We start from the raw sequence: 11,014 nt of genomic DNA, 5'->3' as shown, positions 1-11,014 counted from the left end.
GGAAAGGGAGAGACACAACTAATGAGGTAGATCGATTGACGTGTGGGTAAAAACGAGTTATAAGGACCTAGCTAGCTATATGTATAGCGAGAGATCGGTCGGTGTACGTCCATTTGTTAGAGGCAAATAAGGCCCAGCAAGACGGATAGACAGAGAGAATGGAGCTAGGAGGTGGTGCGAGAGGCCCAACTACTAGCTAGATAGGGGGAGGAGTGTGCGGTTGTGAGAGCGATGAAAAGAGGGGCGAGAGTTTACATGTGTGTCTGACCATATGAGAGACACGAGGCAAGGACACATAAAGGAGGAGATTGAAGGTGTGTTTGTATGTTGTAGGCAGGCATCGTTGGAGAGGTTTATCGATCGGTGTGTGTCGGAAAGGAGTTGTGGAGACTCTGGCAGAATGACCTAAAGAAAAAAATGAATGTGCCTGGTGGATAGAATACCGAGGGAGGGGGAGGGCGAGGAGGGCGTGTGCATGCACGAGAGAAAGTTAGTGGTAGCTACAAAGGTTAGAGGATTGTGTGGGTGTAAGAGACTAACAAAGATCATAATTTGATATGAAAGCGGATTCATATATTTGAATAGGAGATCATAGTGTTTTAAACATTGCATGCATGAATATAGCGGTGATACACGTGCTGTGCACATGTTATACCATAATGTGATAATGCATGGCGTTTGCAACTCACAGCTAAATGCCGAACAATCTAAACCATACTATACATCAAACAATCTCACATTTTATTTGAATTTGTGATAATGTGTGGTGTTTGCAGCTTACAACTAAATATCGAACAATCTAAACAATACTATATATCGAACATTCTCACATTTTATTTGAATTGGTGGTAATGTGTGGTGTTTGCAACTCACATCTAAATACTTGTAGGCGTAGGGGGCGGGGCACCATACATAATGTGATAAACACATTATACATATGAGACATGGTTTAGATTATGAAGATCTAGCTAGAGCTACAAATGTAATGTGATTTGAAATCAAAATAAAGTGGATTCAAAAAATCTAGTTCGAGTTCATATAGTACACATAGTTCATATGTAACTCGAGACTAATCATGTGGTGTGCTGTGAAGATAATACACAAACGATGGTTTAACTTGACAATAATGATGATTGTAGATCTTATTAAAACAGAGAAACGAATTCAAATGCTTTGACTTCACAACAATCATTACTGTAGATCTTATTCAAGTAGAGAAACGAATTCAAATTTAGTTCATATTGAAGCGGTAGTATATACGTTTGGAATGCACTAAAACGTTCATTTGAGTAGTAGGTTGCATGCATTATACACGTAGCAAAATATTTTAATTGAACATAACATGAATTCAAAGTTTTGAATGACATTTGTAGGGCGCATTGATTTGGTACAATACATGTTAGGCTTGTCCGGAAATTTCAACCTGCGCCTTGTTAGCCCGAAATATTTAAGATATATCTTTGTCTTGTTGTGCTCCGACAACTCCCTCCATCTCAACCCGCGCCTTGCTATTCCAAAATTACAACGCGCGCGAAAACTCCCACCTCCTGTGAAATCCCGACACGTGAAATGCCCGTGGTACCCCTAAACCGAAAGAACCGCCTCAAATCGCTGGGAGTACTTTCGTAACTTACCCCACATTTCGGACAAGCGCGTCTCTAAGCCATGGTTCCCCACTGCCATCCCATCCGCCCACCCATTCATACACCGAGGCCACGAAAACCCGCGATGAAACCCCACACCCTGCTCCGTCCGCCACCCAGCCGGAGCCTCTTCCCTGACGACGTCTTCCACAGCAACACCTCGACGTCCCTCATCCATCGTACCAGATGAGGATCCGCCGTCGATCTCATCGTCCCGACGGTTCAGCCACCCCGTCCTCCACCTCCAAGGAGCTGCCCCGACGTTCCCCTCGTCTTTCGCGCCACCTCCATTCCCACACCGCCGTCTTCACCTGCACCACTGGAAGAGCATCATCATCACCGTTTCCTCGGATGAAGCTGCGGCCTAATCGGCGCCACCAAAGAGGTTGTACACTAATCACCGCATTTTCTTCTTGATTCGATCTCACGGTGCTGCCGGCGCTCGGTCCCGAGCCGACACGGTGCGGCTCCATCCACGGTGGCGTCGCCGGCCACTTTCTCCACGGCGTCGCTCCCTCGGCGGCGACGTCCACATCAGTAGGACCTGCTGCTGCTTTAGCTCTCGCTAGCGCTGCTGCTCTGCTCTTGCTCTTGGTCCCCTGCCTGGTCTGCTCTTGCTATTGCTCTTGCTCGCGCCGCTGCTCTCGCTCTTGCTCTTGCTTGCGATGCTGCTCCGATTTAGCTACACTTCACTCTGATGCCGCCGGGGTGAAGGAAGAACCAGCCGCAGCGGGGAGGGGGGCTCGCCGAAGAGGTACCCCACTATCTATCTTAGGGTTCAGGATGGGGGCGGTGGTCGCCGGTAGTGGTGGAGCGGTGGCATGGGGATCACCAGAGAAAAAGCTCGGCACGGGGGGGCCTGAGGGATGGCTGGGGCGGCGGCAGACCGGCGGTGGGAAGTGTTTTTGGGGCGGGCAGGGCGGCGCACCGCCGGCCGCGGGCGGCAGGGGGCTGCTGTTTGGCCGGCTCAGGGGGGTGGAGGTTGAAGATGAACCGCAGGCCCTTGATTTCGTATCCAACGGCTGCAAAATCGACTGACCAGAGATGAAAAAGTCAGTCGAATGACATGTAGCCTCACCTTGCTAGTGCGTTCAGTTTCGACAACAAAATTCAGTTTCGACAGCAAAATTCAGTTTCGATAGTTAAGTTCAGTTTCGACAGTTAAGTTCAGTTTCGACAGTTAAATTCAGTTTCGACAGTTAAGTTCAGAGATGAGCGGCTGATGTATTTTACATCTAGCACTTTGTGTTTATGTATTTTACGTCATGCATTGGAGATGCTATTAGAATTCCACTCAGGTTAACGTTGTTCGTTGTCTCTCTTGTCCTGCTTCAGCGTCGGCGTTGTACAACTCACCGGAGCTGCTCTAACGACGAAACCCTCCATCACAGCGGAGCAGTACCTCGGGCTCCATCTCCAGACGCCTAAGATCTTCTTCCCCTCCTCCGACAGCCAAGTCAGCCGGAGCATCCTCACCGGCCAACCAAATCACGCTGAGATCGACATGGCTTCGCCAAAGAGGTTGTACACTTGTTGCATCTATGTTTACTCTACATGTTATATATATTGTCCACTGAGCACACGGATTTGTTCCTTTAGTGTCTCCTTGAAAGAAAAAATGTAGGAATTTTAATTTTCACTTGTCCTCCTTTTCAAATTCCTATTCATGAAGCACAAGACTAAGAGATAGTAGCATAATAGCATTATAACCGTACATTTTCTTGTGGTTTGACTTAATCTCACCATGCTTCTTTGCATCCTGTGATCTTCCAATTGCTGTGAATCAAACTCCCAGATTGGCAGAAATCCTGTGTTTTTAAATTCTCTGTTTTGCACGTGCATTCCTATCCTATTCCTGTCTATTTCCTATCCCTGCATTGTTGGAATCCTCCAATTCAAACGAGCCCTTATAGAATTACTTCTCTTACAGATAGTTGTCAAAGAAAACCTTGCGTGGTTTGTCCCGCTCCTGCTGCGCCATCGTCCACCCCAGCTCAGCTGCTCCAACGACAGAAGGGTCCAGCACAGCAGGGATCCGGCCTCCAGACAGTCTTTTGCCGCCTCAGATCTTCTTCCCCGCCGCTGGCAGCCATGAAAACTGCACTACCATCATCAACCGAGCAGATGACCTCGAGGACTACATGGGTCCGCAAGAGAGGTCACACTCTTTCGTGTCTACTTACGTTATGCATCGCTTAATATTACAAGCTACTTTATCGTCCTGTTCACCGATTAGACTCTGAGTCAGCTCCAAACTAATGGTCAAACTTGAGTTTTTAAATGGTTGTGGGATACATATCGGGGCCGCTATCAATAGTATCTATCTACTATCTAGTTAATCTCCGGTGTATACTATGATTTTCATGTTGGGTGGGAAACAAACAGTAAAGAAGCCATTATCTGTATTTTTTAACTGAAGCCATTATCTGCCTGCTATTATTGGTTTTGGGTCTATCCACAGGTTGCTACCATCACTCTGGATTTCTGCATGCACTCCTTACATAATCTCACTATGTTTTATTCCTATGCATGACAGTTATTGTAAACAATGGAACTGAACATGTAGAGCAAAAGAGACGAGCCTTGCGTGGCAATAAAATTTCATGCAGACGTCGCTCCATGGTAGGCGCAAAGGCAGCCCCCCTCCACGCATTTCGGATTGTAATCGAGAGGAAGATATCTGTTCTGAGGGGGATTCAGAAGGAGAAGACAACTCCTATTTACCCCTTGAGGTCTTCGCTCTAACTTGGCATGGCTCTAACTTGATAATCCATAAGCAGATATCATACATATGGTGTCTTGCATTGCTTACTTTATACATCAAATATGTCATCTGCTTAGTTTAGACATCCTTTGTGCGAATGCCATCTGTTTAGTTTATTCATCGTTTATGTGAATTATGCAATGCCATCTTGTTTAGCCAGGCATCATATATGTGAATTTTGCAATGCCATCCTGCTTAGCCAGTCATCTTATATGTAAATTATATCAGGCCATCCTTTTTTTTCGTTACATATTACATTTGTCAACAATGTTATTGCATTCAACTGCTCTTTGTGTGCATCAGATATTTGACACGGTGATGGCAAATTCTGGAGTGAAAACAAGGTCTTTAGAGCAGACTATGCTATCTGACGAAGCGCATATCTCGCTGGTTACGGATAGCTCCTCAGAGGAGGATTCAGAGACAGATGACCAGTCCTATTCCTCCCCCCAAGGTGTATGCTCTAACTTGGCAGGGTTATGTTGCTCATATCGTGCGTATGGTGTCTCACATTGCTATGTCATTTGATTAGTTTAGACATTCTTTGTGTGAATGCCACCTGTTTAGTGTCTAATTACCATATATGTGAATTATGCATTGCCATCTTGTTGCAAGACATTATATATGTAAATTATACAATGCTATCTTGTTGCAAAGGCATTATATATGTGAATTATGCAATGCCATGCTGTTTAGCCAATCATCATGTATGTGAATTATATCATGCTATCATTTTTTTGTATTACATGTTCCATTTGTCGACAATGTCTGTATATTCAACTACTCTTCCTGTGCATCAGCCATTTGAAGTGATGATGGAAGTATCTGGAGTGAAAACAAGGTATTCAGAGCAGACAATGCTACCTGCTGAAGCAGACATCTTGCTGGTTACAGAGAGCTCCTCAGAGGAGCATTCAGAGACTGATGACCAGTCCTATTTTCCCCCTGAGGTCTATGCTCAAACTTGGCAGGGTTATATTACCCATGTCATGCATGTTGTCTTGCATTGCTTAGTTTTTACATCATATATGGATTGCCATCTGCTTACTTGCTTACTATATAAATCATATATTTGAATTATATCATGCCATCATGTTTACATAGTACATACATATCATCTATCTGAATTATGGCATGGCAACCCATTTAATAAAGACATCATATAGTTATATCATCTCATCCTGTTTAGTGTTTACAGTCATCATATTTTGAATTATGGCATTCTATCCGTGAATGTATGTGAATTATGGCATGCCAACCTATTTAATAAACACATTATATAGTTATGTCATGTCATCATGTTTACATAGTCTCATATTTTGAACTATGTCTTTCCATCTTTTTTAGTTAGCCATCATAATGTGAAATTGTGTCATGCTATCCTGTTTAGTTAGCCATCATATATGTTAAATTGTGTCATGCTATCCTGTTTGGTTAGACAACATAAATATGAATTATTTCATGCCCTCTTTTATTCCCCACTATCCATTGCACCTGTCTATCATACAATGTCTATACTTTCAATTACTTTTCTTGTTTATCAGCCATTTGAATTGGAGAGCGTGATGGCAGTATCTAAGGGAGTAACAACACGGTCTTCAGAAAAGATACTGCTACCAGTTGATGGAGATAGAACCACGGTTGTACTTGCCCAAGGACCAGATCCACCACACATAACCCAGACTCTTGCAGATTGTACCCCTACCCAGTTGGACAGAGAACCAGCTACACCCCTTCTAACCCCAACCCCGGCAGATAGTAACCCAGTTCCAGTTGACACAACACTGTCTCCACCACAGAGCACCCAAACACGAGCAGTTAGTAAGGGAACTGCAGTGCCCAAAGCACGAGGACCACCACTCCGAATCCCAACTCAACGCTTAAAGGAGAAGAAGATTTGTTCTCAGGTCAGGTTCTGTAGCTATGGTTCATACTCCTTTGCTCTTGCATGACTGTATTTACTCATGCCAACTATTTTCAAATTTGAAGGATGGAATTGAAACTCCAATGGCGCAACAGGTATGTTTTAAACCTGTTTCTTTAACTGGTTTGCTGTTGTAACTTGCTCTATGTTGATTTCAGTTTCAATTGAATAAACAGTTATGTTCTCATGTCATGCACATTACATTATTGCTCTATAGTTACCCACACTTATATTCTGTCTATTCTGCTTTGTCTTGAACAAATATTATTTGAACTGTGTCTCTATCTTGATTTGGCAACAAAAACTAGAATGATATAGACCATAAAGTGACCATGGTACATAGATATATGTTTGTTTCATGCTGTTATCCTGTCCACTTTACTACTGAACTCATTTACCAAAATTAGTTTCATATACAACATGGTAAACATGTGATGTGTCTGCTTGTTTCTCTTTTAGAATGCGGACAAAATATTGGAGAACAGTACCGCATTATCCAATGGTAAAGGAAGTAATGCAGATAAGGTTCAAGATAGTGAGACATCCCTGTTGGTCTCCAAGAAAGCTGATAAAAACTATCTTGACGACAGTGGGGGAACCCAAAAGTCCTGTCTTGATGTAGTGTTCGAGTTACTGGCCAGTACTGCTGGCACAAGCTCTTCGAACTCGCTGCCTGAATCAGTTCGTCTTCTTGAGTCTCAACTTCAAGTTGAAAGACATCGATCAGATGTGCTGCGACAGGAAGCTGAAGGACTAAGGAAGTCCCTGCAGAATTCAGATGCTTATTTTCTGGTGCAACAGCAAGCGATGGAGGATTTAAGCGCCAAACAAGAGATAGTTAATAAGCTTGCTAAGCATCTTGCCAGCATTATGGGTACCCACGATTTTGTTTCTTGAGATCTTCTGAAGTGGTTTCAGTTCTGGATTTGTTTTGCTGCGGCGTTTATTTGCGCTAGTCGCCAACTTTGACAACCAGTGTATATGATATGCTGCTTTGTTCCCTATATTTGCACTGGTGGCGAACTTTGATGCCCAATGGATGTAATATGTGTAATAGCCGTGATAGCCTAGCGTTAGTTGCTTGCTTATTTATTTCCTTGTTGTCTTGTTTATTTGTTTGCTTGTAGTCATTGCAGTTCTTTTTCCGCGGTTAGCTAGTGGCTGCAATAACCTATTTTTTAAAACTAGGCCACAATAACCATGAGCTAATATTTACTGTAGTGACACTGGGCCTCCTACTAGCCGTAGAAATAGTGGGCCTTCTACGAGCCGTATTATCAATGGGCCTTATACGGGTCGTATAATCGATTGGCCAAACATGGGCCAAACAGACCGCATTATGGCCGTAAACGGGCTAGAGTTGGAATCGTCCGTTCATGGGCCGACCATAACGGGCCATCATTAATAGGCCATATTTGATGACGCTATGAAATCGGCCCAACATATTAACGGACCACAAACGGGCCGACTGTAACCACGGGCTGAATTTGGGCCACAAGCAGAAAATGACAGTAACGGGCCGTAAGTAAACGAATGCTGGAAATGAGCCCAAGAATAAATGGGCTCTGAGAAGGCCGAAAGATAACATGGGCTAGAAACGGCCCAACGGAATAACGAGCCGTTAATGGGTATAAAGTGATACACTTTCATTACGGGCCAGTTTCACCACGAGCCGTTAATGGGTGTAAAGTGATACACTGTTCATTACGGGCCAGTTTCACCACGGGCCGTTAGTAGGCCAAGAGTTACATCGGGTCTCATATGGGTTGAAAGACGTCATGGGCCATACATGGGCCAGAAGTGAAAACGGGCTGGAATCATATTGGATGGCCCAGATGACGCTACTGGGCCTAATTCGGATAGGGCGTAACGGGCCTTGGGTTAGCGGGCTGTAAATGGGCTATATTCGAACATGCCGTTAACAGGCTTTCCATGGGCCGGCCCGCCAGCTTTTGACCAAGTCAAACGGGCCGGCCTTTTCACAGGAATGGGCCTTTGTTGGGCCGTGTCACGTGTCGACGTATCATAGGCGCCTTCCATCCAATGAGTGGTTGACATCTGTCCCAACGATGAGCCGACACGTGTTTTCTCCAGCCAATGATGATTTTACACGTGGAAAATCCCCATTGGTCCGGGCTGTTAACGGGTTATCGGATCCAAAACCCGACCCGATAGCTTAACGGCGTTCCGTTACGGTGGATGCCACGTGTCGGTCACCCTTGACGAAAGCACTTCTGTGACGCGCGATTTATCGTCATGGAAGTGGACACTTCCGTGATGATAATTTTGGTAATGTCATGGAACACTTCTATGATAGCACAGGTATGACTATCTTGATTCTGTCATAAATTTGTCATGGATGTACATGCATGACAGAAAACGCGACCTACTGTGATAAACACGTATCATCACGGAAGTGTATTTTTTTGTAGTGGATACAAAGATTGGATACAAGAGATAAACTAGGGTTTGAGATGAGATGGTGCTGGTGAAGATGTTGATGGAGATTGACCCCCTCCCGATGAGAGGATCGTTGGTGATGACGATGGTGATGATTTCCCCCTCGTGGAGGGAAGTTTCCCCGGCAGAACAGCTCTGCCGGAGCCCTAGATTGGTTCCGCCAAGGTTCCGCCTCGTGGCGGCGGAGTTTCTTCCCGACAGATTGCTTATGATTTTTTTCTCGGACGAAAGACTTCATATAGCAGAAGATGGGCACCGGAAGCCTGCCAGGGGACCCACAAGGCAGGGGGCGCGCCCAAGGGGGTAGGGCGCGCCCCCACCCTCATGGCTGATGGGTGGCCCTCCCTCTGGTACTTCTTGCGCCCAATATTTTTTTATATTATGAAAAGTGCTCCCGTGGAGTTTCAGGACTTTTGGAGATGTGCAGAATAGGTCTCTAATATTTGCTCCTTTTCCAGCCCAGAATTCCAGCTGCCGGCATTCCCCCTCTTCATATAAACCTTGTAAAATAAGAGAGAATAGGCATAAGTATTGTGACATAATGTGTAATAACAGCCCATAATGCAATAATATCAATATAAAAGCATGATGAAAGATGGACATATCACTTCTTCAGGGGAAATACAACGTTGAAACGCCCTTGTGACACTACGATGATGCAACTCTCCATTAACAATGATCATTGACTTAGACCGTTAGGTTATCTGCCTGGCCAAAGTTTCATCCTCAGGTAACTCGCCTCGGGTCATATAAGCCAAATATGGAACCGTCCAATCAGGAATAGCATAGAGAGCCGCCACCAATTGTGCTTCTGGGTCAGGAATAGCAAGATCCTCTTCTGTAGGCAATTTGACAGAAGGGTTATGTAGTATCCAGGAAAGTGTTAGGTGGTCCCGGCTTACGCTGAGACCCTAACCGGCTTAAAGCATCAGCCGCCTCATTTTTCCTGCGATCAACATGTTCAACTTGATAACCCTTGAAGTGACCTGCGATAGCATCAACCTCTCGATGATAAGCCGCCATGAGTGGATCCTTTGAGTCCCAACTGCCAGAAACTTGCTGAGCTACCAGATCTGAGTCGCCAAAACACCTCACCCGGCTTAAGTTCATCTCCTTAGCCATCTGAAGACTGTGGAGCAAGGCCTCATACTCAGCTGCATTTTTAGTACAAGGGAACATCAACCGAATAACATAAGAGAATGTATCACCTCGTGGGGAAGTCAGGACAACTCCAGCCCCCGAGCCCTTCAGCTGCCTAGATCCATCAAAGTGAATAGTCTAGTAAGTGTTATCCGGCTTCTCCTTAGGCATCTGCAGCTCTATCCAATCGTTTATGAAATCCACAAGCGGTTGAGACTTAATGGATGTTCGAGGCATATATTTCAAACTATGAGGTCCAAGCTCAATGGCCCACTTGGCTACCCGACATGTGGCTTCTCTGTTTTGAATAATATCCCCTAAAGGAGTAGAACTAACCACAGTGATAGGATGACCCAAAAAATATTGCTTGAGCTTTTGACTAGCCATGAAAACCCCATATACCATCTTTTGCCAATGCGAATACCTCTGCTTGGACTCAATAAGCATCACACTGATGTAGTAAACTGGCCGTTGAACCGGATGCTCCTTTCCCGACTCCTTCCTTTCCACCACAATTTCTACACTGACAGCTCTACTATTGGCAGCCACATATAACAAAAAAGGCTCTTTATCAATGGGAGCAGCAAGAACCGGCGGCTCAGCCAATTGTTTCTTCAAGGCCTCAAATGCCTGATCAGCAGCATCGCTCCAGACAAAGTGATCTGTTTTCTTCATCATCTGGTACAGAGGAATAGCCATCTCACCCAACCGGCTTAAGGCCGCAATACGACCCGCCAAACACTGAACATCATTGATACACGTCGGCTTAGACAGAGAGGTGATAGCCTTTATCTTCTCCAGGTTAGCTTCAATACCCCGTTCGGAAACCAGAAACTGATGACCCACAAGTATAGGGGATCTATCGTAGTCCTTTCGATAAGTAAGAGTGTCGAACCCAACGAGGAGCAGAAGGAAATGATAAGCGGTTTTCAGCAAGGTATTCTCTGCAAGTACTGAAATAAGTGGTAACAGATAGTTTTGTGATAGGATAAATTGTAACGAGCAACAAGTAACAAAAGTAAATAAAGTGCAGCAAGGTGGCCCAATCCTTTTGTAGCAAAGGACAAGCCAGAATAAACTCTT

This window comes from Triticum urartu, chromosome 4A (genome assembly GCF_056163025.1).
Source record: "Triticum urartu cultivar PI428250 chromosome 4A, HENAU_Tu73, whole genome shotgun sequence".
Taxonomy (NCBI): Eukaryota; Viridiplantae; Streptophyta; class Magnoliopsida; order Poales; family Poaceae; genus Triticum; species Triticum urartu.
This window is presented reverse-complemented; position numbering follows the sequence as displayed.